This window comes from Pleurodeles waltl, chromosome 6 (assembly GCF_031143425.1).
Source record: "Pleurodeles waltl isolate 20211129_DDA chromosome 6, aPleWal1.hap1.20221129, whole genome shotgun sequence".
In the NCBI taxonomy this organism is placed as follows: domain Eukaryota; kingdom Metazoa; phylum Chordata; class Amphibia; order Caudata; family Salamandridae; genus Pleurodeles; species Pleurodeles waltl.
In genome coordinates, this window is record NC_090445.1 from 235,200,084 (window position 1) to 235,212,787 (window position 12,704).

A 12,704-nucleotide genomic window follows, 5' to 3' on the forward strand; every position below is an offset into this window, starting at 1 on the left:
CCACGTGGTTGTTGATGTACGGACCCTGCGTGGTCTAAGACTCCGGAGTAAATTGAAAAGTGTATGAGACACTTGGTTTATGCTGTAATCTGTCTGGTTTAATAGGTTGATCAGGCCTGGTCACCAAGTCAGTGTGTGAGTTAAAGTGGGCGAGAGAAAATTTCGACTGAGATTTAGCTAGCCCTATGTGCACCAGGACAGGCCCATCAATCAGTTGAGAGTAAAATTTGCGGGTCGAGTTTTGCTTGCGAATCTGGGAGACTGAGAAAGAGAAATAACTGCATGATTGAAAGTGCCATCAGTGAAAATCCATAAGGTTTCTGAAGCAATTGTGTTACCTTCCTGTAGTAAACCAGCATATTTGTTTTTGGTTTTTGGTTTTTGATTAGTGCTTGCAACATTTTGCATTAGTTTTGTGAGGATTTGAGTTTAGGAGGACGAGCCGCAAGACTTTGTCAGCCACAGTACGTGTGAGTGTGACGTCATTGGAGCCGTGTTGGGATAGGTCGGTTAGTGAGAAGGGTTGCGCAAGGATTGGCAGCCGTCTGTGAGAGGTAATTGGTTGAGAACGTGGGTGAAAGGAATCCTGGGAGTAAAAGTAATTTCCTGATTTGATTTGAATAAACAAAAAGTAGAAAAGATTAAGTTTTTCAAGGCATTGGAGAGTGCTTTAAGAGGAGATACATACGTTAGAGCGAATGTAGGGGAGCCTACACCGCAGGGGTGTACACCGGCTTACATTCTAATGGAGGAGCGAGGTGTTGCGCCATGTCTTTGGGTAAAGCAATGGTGCAGGTTGACAGAGAAAAATTGGGAGCTTGGCATTTCCCGAGAAAGGGACGTTCAATTTAAGAATTTTGGAGCAATTGCGAATGGCGGTTTATGAATTGAAGCCCCTTTCGAGACCAGCACAGTTTGAGGCATTAGCGATTTGGGAGCTGGTAGCAAGGCAGCAACAGCAGTTTAAATTCGAGAAATGAATGAGGAGAGTAGAAAAGTCTCTAGCAGAAGTGAGATGGGATTGGGAACAGAAGAAGTGGAGATCAGTAACTTTGCAGGAAGTTAAATTGTTTCCAGCCATTGCACAGGAGAATGAGGCCGGAAGGCAGGAAAGCGACTAGAAAAACTAATAAAAGTCCATCCACGAGCAAGGAAGCTAAAAGGTCTTTTATAGTTGAGGAGGACTCAGAGGTTGAGGATCTTGTTACGCAGATATTGAGAGACCGACCACCACTGTATGCGGTGCATGAGAATGGCCCAAGTACTAGTGCTGATCCATCATCCCTGGTACAGGCAATGGGGACAGTGAGTCTGGTACAGGTTAATGATAGCCAGACACAGGGTGCGGTGCAAGGTAGTCCTAATGTGCAGACTACTCCAGTAGTCCAAGCACAGATGCAGCCACCACCGATACAGAGAATTTATCCTGATGTGCCTATTCTAGAGACTACTTCAAACTTAGTGGTGCCTATGGAGCAAGTGGTTCTGAGACCAATGTTGGTCCAGACTGAGCCGACTTTGTTCTTGTTGCCCCAGGTGCAGCCACAGGGGATGCCAAGATTTACACCAATGACAGGGATACAGTCAGAATTGACTCCAGTTATGAATCAGAGTATGGGAGTTACTCTCCCACAGAGTACAGATTCCAGAGCAGCCCCAGATGCTATATCATTGCCGATTACTGTTGGTCCAGCGGTACTATTATTTGCGCAGAAGAAACCAATCCTGAGTGAACCGGGAGCAATGTCTCAGAGTCCAATGAGGAGGGGACCAAATGAACAAGTTCAGGTAGTTTCATCCGTGGGTCAGACTTTTGATGGATCAAGATCATTGTTAGATCTCAGTCCACATGTTGTACTTCCAGATGCTGTGGCAGGACCAAATGCAGGTCAAAGCCTGAAGCTATTGACACCACAAACTCCGAGTGCAGTGGTACAGCAGGTACCACCGGTACAGGCGAGTAACATTTTGTTACAGGGATTGACAGCTCAGCAGCTGACTGAATGGTTAGACAAGCTGAATACTTCACAGTCTGCCTCTAAGAGTAAGGAGCAAATAAATTGTGTCAGATTGAGCATGGAAGCGGGTGAATTAGTTGAGGGAACAATGGGGGTGAATAGATTAGAGTCCTACACAGAAGCAGAGTTGAGGGACTTATGCCCAAGAATTACGAGAGAGGTGGGCAAAGTGCATCAGAGATTGGCAGATTTGGCAGAAAAACATGGCATAGAAATGGAGAAAACGAAGCATTTGAAGAAAAGTTACAGATTAGATTTTGAGGCAAAGGATTTTGAACACATGAGGTCAGCCGGAATGTAGGCACACCTTAAAGAACTATTGCAGAGTGCCCAGGTTTGGGGAGCTTTAGAGAAGGGGGAAGGCAGATGGGTGAAGAAAAGAGACAAGAGGAAAAGAGGAAAAGGGATTCTCTAGAAGTGACCCAAAATGTACAACAGGACAAGGATCCGGTGAAGATTTTACCAATGAGAGAAATCCCAGGGGGAAATTTTGTTCATGTTCCTTGGAGTAGGAGTAATATTTTGTCATTCAAGAATGATTACCCTAAATTGAGGGAGAAGCCAGTAGAGTGGTATCAGCAGACAGACAGGTTTGTGTAGCTCGCAAAGTGTTTGTGGGAGGACTTGAACACCTTACAGGAGATAGTGGTTTCAGCTGACTTGTGGGTTGAGTGTAAGAGAGCTGTAGATTGGTCAACAAGTGAACCGGAGAGAGACAAGAGTACAGGTGCACCGTCTCCTGAGGTAATGAAATATTACTAAAAGGTGATCGAGTTTCTGAAGACAAGGATTTCGCCCAAAAATATTGATTGGCATCTGTGCTTGCGACTTCCTTAGTTGATCAGAAGGGACCCTATGTGAAGGGAAAGGTAATGGGTCATAGAGTCTCATTTCTGGTGGACAAGTGAGCTACATGCTCTACTGTGAGAAGTGCAGAAGTTCTGAATTTGCCCCTTTCTGAAAAAACTGTTCAGGTTGTGGGGGTAGCAAATCAGTACTTAACAACCCCAATCACAGACCCAGTGCAAGTTGAGATTGGCAATTTCCAAATACTGCATAAATTTGTGGTCTGCGATTCGAGTCTAGTATCCCTACTGGGAAGGGACTTGTTGTGTAAGACAAGGTGTCTGATTACTTGTTTGAATGATGGAATTGAGATTCAGACAAATAGTGATGATGAGAAAGATCCAGCTCCAGAAACAGAGTGTGAAGCTACAGATGAGGAGTACTCTTTGATTGAGTTCTTCCCGATATTCACCCTAAGAGAGCTTCATTCTGATTTGCAGGGAACAGTGAAGGAGAACGTGTGGGATTTGACAAGAAAAGAAGTTGGTTTGATTAAAGGAGAGGAGCCAATTAATGTTACCTTAAAGCCAATTGCAGTTTTTCCTCAACTTCCACAGTACAGCATGCCACAAGATGTCCTGATGAAAGTGGCTCAGATAATTGCTGATTTTTTTCTGAAGCAGGGAGTTTTAAAGGAGGTGTTTAGCAGCCCATGTAATTCACCAATAATGGATTTGAAGAAGCCACATGGAAAGGTTTGAGTTGTTCAGGATTTGAGAAAAAGAAATGAGATTGCGGTCTAGTGTTGTCCCATAGTGCCCAACCCAGCTGTAATAATGTTCCAGATTCCAAATGATGATGAGTGGTTCACAGTTGTTGATTTGTCACAAGCGTTCTTTTCTGTGCCTCTTCATGAGGATAGTCAATTTAACTTTTGTTTCAAATTCCTGGATCGAGTCTACAGCTGGTGTAGACTTCCTCAAGGGTACACAGAATCACCTTCCTTGTTCAATCAGATCTTGAAAAAGAATTTGGAGTCATTAGAATTGCCTTTTCAATCAATTCTAGTGCAGTACATTGATGACTTATTGATTGCATCCAAGACAAGAGACCCGATTGCCCTGTTGAATCATTTGGGAAAGTATAGCCATAAAGTGTCTCTACTGAAATTGCAGTACTGTCAGAAAGTAGTGAAGTATTTGGGTCACCAAATTGAGAAAGGGTTGAGGAAAATATCTAGAGAGAGAATCACAATGATACTGCAAATAAGTCCCCCGACTTCACAGAGAGATGTCAGGATGTTGCTGGGTATGGTGGGCTATTGTCACCAATGGATCCCGAATTTTTCAGAGATTTCAAAACCATTGCAGAAGCTAACTCATAGGGATGTTACTGATCCCATAGTGTTGGATCAGGATGAAATTAAAGCGATCACTGATTTGAGAGAGAGTTTGTGCAGAGCTCCAGCATTGGGTATGTCTGACTACACAAAGCCTTTCACATTGTTTTGTCATGAGTGTGATGCATATTAATTGTCTTTCTTGACTCAGGTCCATGGAGGTGCTCATAGTCCAGTAGCATATTTTTCAGCTATCTTGGACCCAATTGCAGCAGCCATACCAGGCTGTTTGCATGCAGTTGCCGCAGTTGGTCAGAGTCTTTCACAGTGTGAAAGCATGGTGATGGGATATCCCCTGACTGTAATGGTCCCTCACTCAATTGAAATTTTAGTGACAAGGACGAAAACCGAATACTTGACTGGTGCTAGTTTGACTTGGTATGAGACGAATATTTTGGGTGCTCCAAATGTGACACTGAAAAGATGTACAGTGCTGAACCCGGCAACTTTACTCCCAAGTGATACTACTGAAATTGAAAAAGAGGAAGATGTTGAACATGATTGTCTTGAAGTAACTGAGTTGTGCACAAAACTGAGACCTGACATTAGAGATACTTGATTGGAAGAAAATGACCAAATTGTTTTTGTTGATGGTTCTTGTCTGAGAGACAACACCGGTACCTTAGAAGCTTCTTGGCTTCGAGGAGTGTATTCTGCTCAGGTAGCAGAACTGGTCGCTCTTACTAGGGCATGCCATGTTTCTGCTTGATTGAGAGTTACTATCTTTACGGATAGTCAATATGGATTCGGAATAGTTTATGATTTTGGTCAATTGTGGTCGCAGAGAGGTTTTCTGACCTCTACTGGATCACCAGTGAGAAATGGTGAGAGAATAAAGGAGTTGTTCTATGCGATCCAAATGCCTGAAGAAATTGCCGTGGTAAAATGCAGTGCACATCTAAGGTCACAGAGCTACGTGTCCTTGGGGACTGGATATGTGGATCAAGTCGCAAGGTTTTGCACATTGAACTGTAAATCACTCAAAGACAAGTGGGAATTGTTACCTGAAGAAAACACAACATGTACGAGTTTTGCATTAAAAGTGATTGACACTTTGGAAGAGTGTGAAGATGTCTTGTGAATCTGGGTAATGGAATGGAATGTTTATGTTCTATGAGGTCAGATATGGAATGTAGGAGACTGGGAGGAAGAGGAGAAAGGGAGCTGAAGGAAGGAGCTCTGCTGGAGGTGTCGTGTACATGAAGCTTAAATAAAGAAAAAGAAGAAGAATATTGGTTGCTGTGTCATTATCCTTATACTGGCAACGAAGGAACCATCTGCGCAGGGGGTGGATTAATTACAAGGGACACCTCTAACCCTGGAAATATTGTCCTTCCAAATCTATACTTAAGATGTTGAAGCTGAAGATTGAAGGCAAGTATTTTTAATGGCTGTAGCTTAGCGTGCTGTTGGAACACTTTATTGAAACCCTAATGACATTGTTGAGGATCGTCATTCACAGCCGTTCACTTTGAACGTATTATTATTATTATACTTCCTTTTTTTGAAAACGTGTGCAGCGCTGCTTTGTAACAAACAACCACTGAAAAGTTTTGTGGATTTGTCCTAGATGCGCTTTTATCTAGAGTGCTCGTTTTAAAAAGCAGCTTGTTTTCTTTTAACAGCAATGGAGCGCGGTCGTCATTTCTACCGCATGAGGTTTCTGTTGCCAAACTCGAGCGTAGCGAGTGTAGCACGGCATTGTGGCAACGGTTGCAATGCACTCGAGCGTGGCTGTCATTTAGCCGCGTGAAATTACCATGCGCTTGAGCGCGGCCGTGTAACAGTGTGTTACGTGTGCTCGAGTGCAGCCAACAACAAGCTTAGTTTCATAGCAACAAATTGCACAGCGGAGCGCGTCTCGTACAAAAAGGATCAAACAAATAGTTTAAACAACACGTAACTAGGAAAATTGCTGGAAATTACTGCCTGGATTAAACAAATTAAGGCAACAGCACAGTACCTGAAGTGGCATGAGCTGCACGATCCAGGAAGTGAAACCAGGAAGTGGAGATGAAAAGAGGACTATGAACAATAGCAAGAAAATAGTAATAAAAAGAAGACTAGAATGAATTTATTATGTTAGTTACTTTTTTTTTGTTTGTTATAATAACTTATTATATTAATTTGTTATTTTAATTAATTGTGTTATTTTTTTGTATTCATTTGTGTTATTTAGGCAAAAGAGACAATATATACAATACAATGGGGGATCAACGCATGGCATCACCACCCCCTTTTCTATCAACTCCGGGTGAACCTCCAATCCTGACATCTCTCTGTGAAGTCGAGGGACTTATCCGGCTGTCATTTAGCTGTGTGAAATTACCATGCGCTTGAGCGCGGCCGTGTAACAGTGTGTTACGTGTGCTCGAGTGCAGCCGTCAACAAGCTTAGTTTCTTAGCAACAAATTGCACAGCGGAGCGCATCTCGTACAAAAAGGATCAAACAAATAGTTTAAACAACACGTAACTAGGAAAATTGCTGGAAATTACTGCCTGGATTAAACAAATTAAGGCAATAGCACAGTACCTGAAGTGGCATGAACTGCACAATCCAGGAAGTGAAACCAGGAAGTGGAGATGAAAAGAGGACTATGAACAATAGCAAGAAAATAGTAATAAAAAGAAGACTAGAAGGAATTTATTATGTTAGTTACTTTTTTTAGTTTGTTATAACAACTTATTATATTAATTTGTTATTTTATTTAATTGTGTTAGTTTTTTGTATTCATTTGTGTTATTTAGGCAAAAGAGACAATATATACAATACAATGGGGGATCAAAGCATGGCATCACCACCCCCTTTTCTATCAACTCCGGGTGAACCTCCAATACCGTGGAAACAATGGAAGAAGATGTTTTTGATTTACATTTTGGCAATTGGGGGTGATCGCTATAGCCCAGTGAGAAAGCAAGCTATTCTCTTGCATCATTTTGGGGTTGAAGGGAGAAGAATTTATGAGGATCTGCCTGAAGTGTCTTTGGGGATGGGTGATGGGCAACCAATGAATGTGTTCGATATGTCAGTACAAATGTTGGACATTCAATTTATTCCTAAAACAAATTTAGTTCTGGAATGCCATAAATTGTTTTCAAGAGTGCAAAGGGTCGATGAGGATATGGCATAATTTGTGGCAGCATTAAGAGGGTTGGCACCATTGTTCCGTTTTGAACAATTGACTGACTCGTTGATAAGAGATCAAATTGTGAGATGTTCTTATGAAAAAAAGATAAGGGAAAAATTGTTGATGAAAGATCCGTCCTTGGAAGAACATACAGATTGCAAAAAGAATGGAACATGCAGCTATGTGGTTGCAAGAATTTGATAAGCCGTTGCAGAGTGTGAAATATTGTACTGTTGAAGAGATAAAAAATAAGTCTGAGTTGAACAAAAATATGAGGGATAAAAGGAGTGTACTGAGTGTAGAAGGAGAAAAATGAAAAGTGACGAAACCAAGGGCCAGAGAAAATTTGATTGGAGAGAGAGTAAATGCTACCGGTGTGGGGCTCTGGGACATATTTCATCTAGTAAATGTGTGCAGCAAGAAATGCATTATGTAGAAGCTGTGGAAAGAGAGGGCATTTTGCTAAAGTGTGTAGACTCAAATCGGAAATGGGAGGTGGTAAGAAAATTAATGTAGTTGATCAAGAAACCCAAGATGTGTGTGAGAATGTTTGTGAGATAGTCTTGACGGTGAATGGAGAATCTCTGGGTGTTCATTGTCTGGGTGGTTCAACAATGGAGAAGACGCAAATAAGAATTGAAAGTACTGATGAATTGAAAAAAACGCGTGCTCAATTAAGTCTGAACAATGTGTCTGTCAATGTACTGATAGATTCTGGAAGCTTGTTCACACTTATTTCTAGAGTGACATATCAATCGAAATGGCCGAATACAAAAAATTCTCAACTTGATAAACCAGATATAAAAGCTGTAGGTTATGCTGGAAAACGAATAGAAATTCTGGGAATGAAATGGATGACTATTACCTTAAAAGATAGGGCTGTATATGGAAGGGTGTATATTACTGATTATGGGACAGACTTATTAGGGTGGCGTCATCAAAAGGACCTGTGCATAATTTTAAATCCTAATGTGAAGGAGCCAGTGATGTTAGCTGAAGTTAGCGAGGAAATTAGTGAGGTACTTCGACATGATTTGTTTGGAAAATATCCAAAGGTATTTTCCACTAAGTTAGGTTTACTGAAAGGTTTTTCACATAAGAATATATTGAAGGACAATGCTAAACCTGTGGTTCACAAAGTTCACAATATTCTTTTTATGATGAGGGATACGTTGAAACAGGAGTTAGACAAATTATTGAAAGAGGGCATTATTGAACCTATTGAAGCTTCTGAATGGCTAGCGCCAATTGTAGTGGCGCCAAAGGAGGGAGGAAACATTTGTTCATGCATTGACCTTAGAGACTTGAATAAAAACATATGGGTTGACAGACAACCACTCCCTAATATTTCTGAAATGCTAACAATGGAAGGGAAAGGTGAGGTATTCAGTGCCTTGGATAGGTCATCCGTGTATCATCAAGTGGAGCTGCATAAGCATTCCAGACACTTAACATCTTTTGTGACGCCATTGGGGACATCCGTTATAGAAGAATGCTTTTTGGTCTAGCCTCGGTATCCTGTTTTCCAGAGAGTGATGACAAACATTTTTGGAGATATGAAACGTGTGCTATGTTTTCAAGATGACATAATGATTGTAGGGAGGAATGAAGCGGAGCATGATTTGTTGTTTGAAGAAGTGATGAATAGAATCGAAGAACATGGCTTGACCATAAAAATTGAAAAGTGTCAAATTAGATAACGTGAGGTAATGTATTTGGGACATGTGGTGAGTGGTGAAGGAATTAAACTGAAGAAAAGTATTGTAACTGCAATAGAAAATGCTCCAGTACCTTGTAACAAGGAAGAACTGAAATCGTTTCTTGGTCTGGTGGAATGTTGTTCAAAATTTGTAAAGAATTTCTCTGAGGTGGTGGAACCTTTGAGGAGACTAATGAAGAAAAATGTACAAAATGTGTGGGATGAGCAATGTGAATGTTTTAGTAATATCAAAAGAGGTATTGCGCATGCACCCACATTAGGACATTTCGATGTAACGGCGAAAACTTATATTACTACGGATGCCAGCAAGGTGGGCATAGGTGCAATTCCAACACAGGTTAAGGATGGGGCGGAGTATGTAGTAGGATTTGCCTCTAGAAGGTTGCTAGGTGCGGAAATGTCATATTCGGTCATTGAGAGAGAAACCTTGGCATGTTGCAGGGGGATCAATCATTTTGAGTTCTACGTGTGGGGTATACCTTTTAAGCTGAGAATGGAGCACAAGCCCTTGACATATATCTTTAAAGGTGGTAGGGGTTTGGAAGGAAGTGTCACTCCACCTATTTCGAGATGGGTGTTAACGGTAATGGGTTTTAATTTCCAAATTGAATTTTTACGAGGTAAGAAGAATGTATTAGCGAGGTAAGAAGAATGTATTAGCGGATTGTTTGTCAAGAATGCCAGTAGAAATGGGAGAAAGAGAGGAGGAAGATACTGTAGTGCAGGAAATTGGAGAAGTTTTGGGAAGTGTAGCAGTTAGTGTAAAAGAATGGGAACTTGCTAGAAGAGAAGATTTAATCATGGATGAGGTAGATGAGAGAGTTGTGCGTGGGTGGAAAGATGAGGATGGATTGAATGGTGAGTTGTCTAGCTATTTTAAAGTTAAAGATCAATTGAGTTTACGAGGTGGCAGATTGATGAGAAGAGAACAGTTAATTCCGTTGGTTGGGGTTTGCAAGCACATAATTAGGATTGTTCACGAAGGCCATTTGGGTAGAGGAATGGTGAAGAGGAAAGTAAGACAATTCTTTTGGTGGCCAGGTATGGATCGAGAAGTGGAGGAAATTGTAAGTAATTGTACGGCATGTGCAAATAGTGATAAGACTAAAGTTGTGCGGCAGCCTCCTTTGAGGGCGATGCCATTTCTGAGCAAACCTTGGGAGAAATTGGCTATAAATTTTATAGGTCCTATTGCTAGACTTGGTGAGAGGATCAAGTACATAATAGTTTTGGTGGACTATCACTCCAAGTGGTTTTTGATCAAAGCTGAAGGGCAGGTGACTACGTCAAATGTTATTTAATTTTTTGAAGAAGCTTTGTTGAGGAAGGTATTCCTAAGACGATTGTGTCGGATAGCGATGTGCAATTTATCTCTAGAGAGATGACTGACTACTTGGCTAGGATGGGAATAACTCACAAAAGGGTCGTCCTGTTCCGTTTGCAAGCTAATGGCTTAGTCAAGATGGTGAATCGCATAGTAATGAAGAATATTCAGTTGTCGCTAGCCAATCATCTTCCGTGGATGCGCAAATTTAAAAAAATGAAATTTGCGCACAGAACAACCCCTCATTCAGTAACAGCAGTATCACCATTTGTATCTTTGAAAGGTAGGGATCCTGGAGTGAAAGAGTGCCCTGTTTGGCTAAGGGAAAAAGGAAGGGTGATGGTGGATCGTGAGCTTGTAAAGAAGAACGTTGAAGAGAAGCAAAGAGAAGCTGCTCTATATTATAATAGGAGAATGGGTGCCAAACAATGCCACATATGTGTGGGGGATTGGGTCATCATAAAGAAGGGAAATATCATCCAAAAAGGGGAGAGTGAATACTCAACTCCTCATAAAGTAAAAGAAACCAAACACAATGTAGTGATCCTAGAAAATGGGTCGGTGTGGAGTTTAGGGAATGTGTGTAAAGTTAAATGTTGATGCATTTCCATTATGTGATTTGTATAATATGGTATAGGTGTATAAGTTTTAAGTATATATTTTTTTATTATTTATATTATTATTCAACATTGTAAGGGGAAAGATGTGTGAAGATTTCTTGTGAATCTGGGTAATGGAATGGAATGTTTATGTTTTATGTGGTCAGATATGGAATGTAGGAGACTGGGAGGAAGGGGAGAAAGGGAGCTGAAGGGAGGAGCTCTACTGGAGGTGTTGTGTGCATGAAGCTTAAATAAAGAAAAAGAAGAAGAAAATTGATTGCTGTGTTATTATCCTTATAAAGAGTTAAAATGTTTACAGGGCAACGTTGACAAAGAGAAGAAACATTCCTGGAGTAAAATGAAATGTGTTCAAAGACAAGATGAAATGTGGGTTTCTGAAGAGGGTCAATTGGTTTTGCCAAATAGCCTGTTGTCCCAGATGGCGAGGCACTATCATGGTCAGGCACACATTGGGATGGATGCCATTGTTGGTCTGTTCAAAATTGATTGGTTCAACACTAAGTTTAGACAAACAGCTGAAGCAGTTTGCCATCAAATGTGGAGAAAGGGACAGTGCTTAATTTGAGCCACACTGAAAGAGTAGGAGGTCCATTCAGCAGAATGCAATTGGATTTTATTGAGATGCCTGCGTGTGGAGGTTTGAGATATGTGTTGGTGATTGTGTGCACCTTTAGTCACTAGATTGAAGCATACCCTACACGGATAAATGATAGTATCAATGTAGCGAAACTGCTGCTTAGGGAACTGATACCACGCTTCGGATTTCCGATCTCTTTAGAATCAGATAGGGGAACTCACTTCACTAACGAGGTGATTAAGCTACTGTGTGCAGCATTGAACATTGAGCAGAAGTTGCATTGTAGTTACCGCCCTGAAGGATCAGGACTAGTGGAGCAGATGAATGGTACTCTAAAGTCAAGAACCGCCAAAATGTGTGCAGCTACGAATTTGAAATGGCCTGATGCACTGCCTTTGGTTTTAATGTCAATGAGTAACACACCTGACAGGAAGACACCCCTTGAAATCCTCATGGGTAGAGCTATGAGATTGCCAGCAGTACTAGCGAATACACTTGTCAACATTACAGATGATATGGTGTTGGATTACTGCAAGGGTCTGGCTGATGTAGTCCGCTCTTTCTCTCAGCAGGTGGAGGCCACCACACTGCCAACAATCCACGATCCAGAGCACAACCTAAGACCCGGGGACTGGTTTGTTGTCCGAAAGCATGTGCAAAAGATGTGTTTGGAGCCTCGTTGGAAGGGACCATACCATGTGGCCCTAATGACTACGGCAGCTGTAAAGTGTGCTGGGATCCCAAACTGGATTCACACAAGTCCCACGAAGAAAGTGGCATGTCCACTGGATCATGAAGAAGCGTTGTTGAGAGTACCAACAACTGGGAGACAAATTACAGCACCAGAAAAGGAACAAAGAAGCACTGAAGCTGAACCTGAGCTCGTTGAAGACGGTTCCATTACTCCTGTGAGAGACGAGGGTGGAGACCCCCAGGAGGGTGCTGAAGAGCCTATCTCAACCGAAACAGCAGGATAATCTAATGCAGAGGGGGCTCGCCCAGAAGTAGATGATTCTGAGAGACAAACAGAGCAATTGCTAGACCAAGAAGGGGAAGGAGTTGAGCTGGATCAAAGTCAAGGTAGTCCGATTCCTCCTGAGCCTGTTGCAGATCCATCGGGAAAAAACAC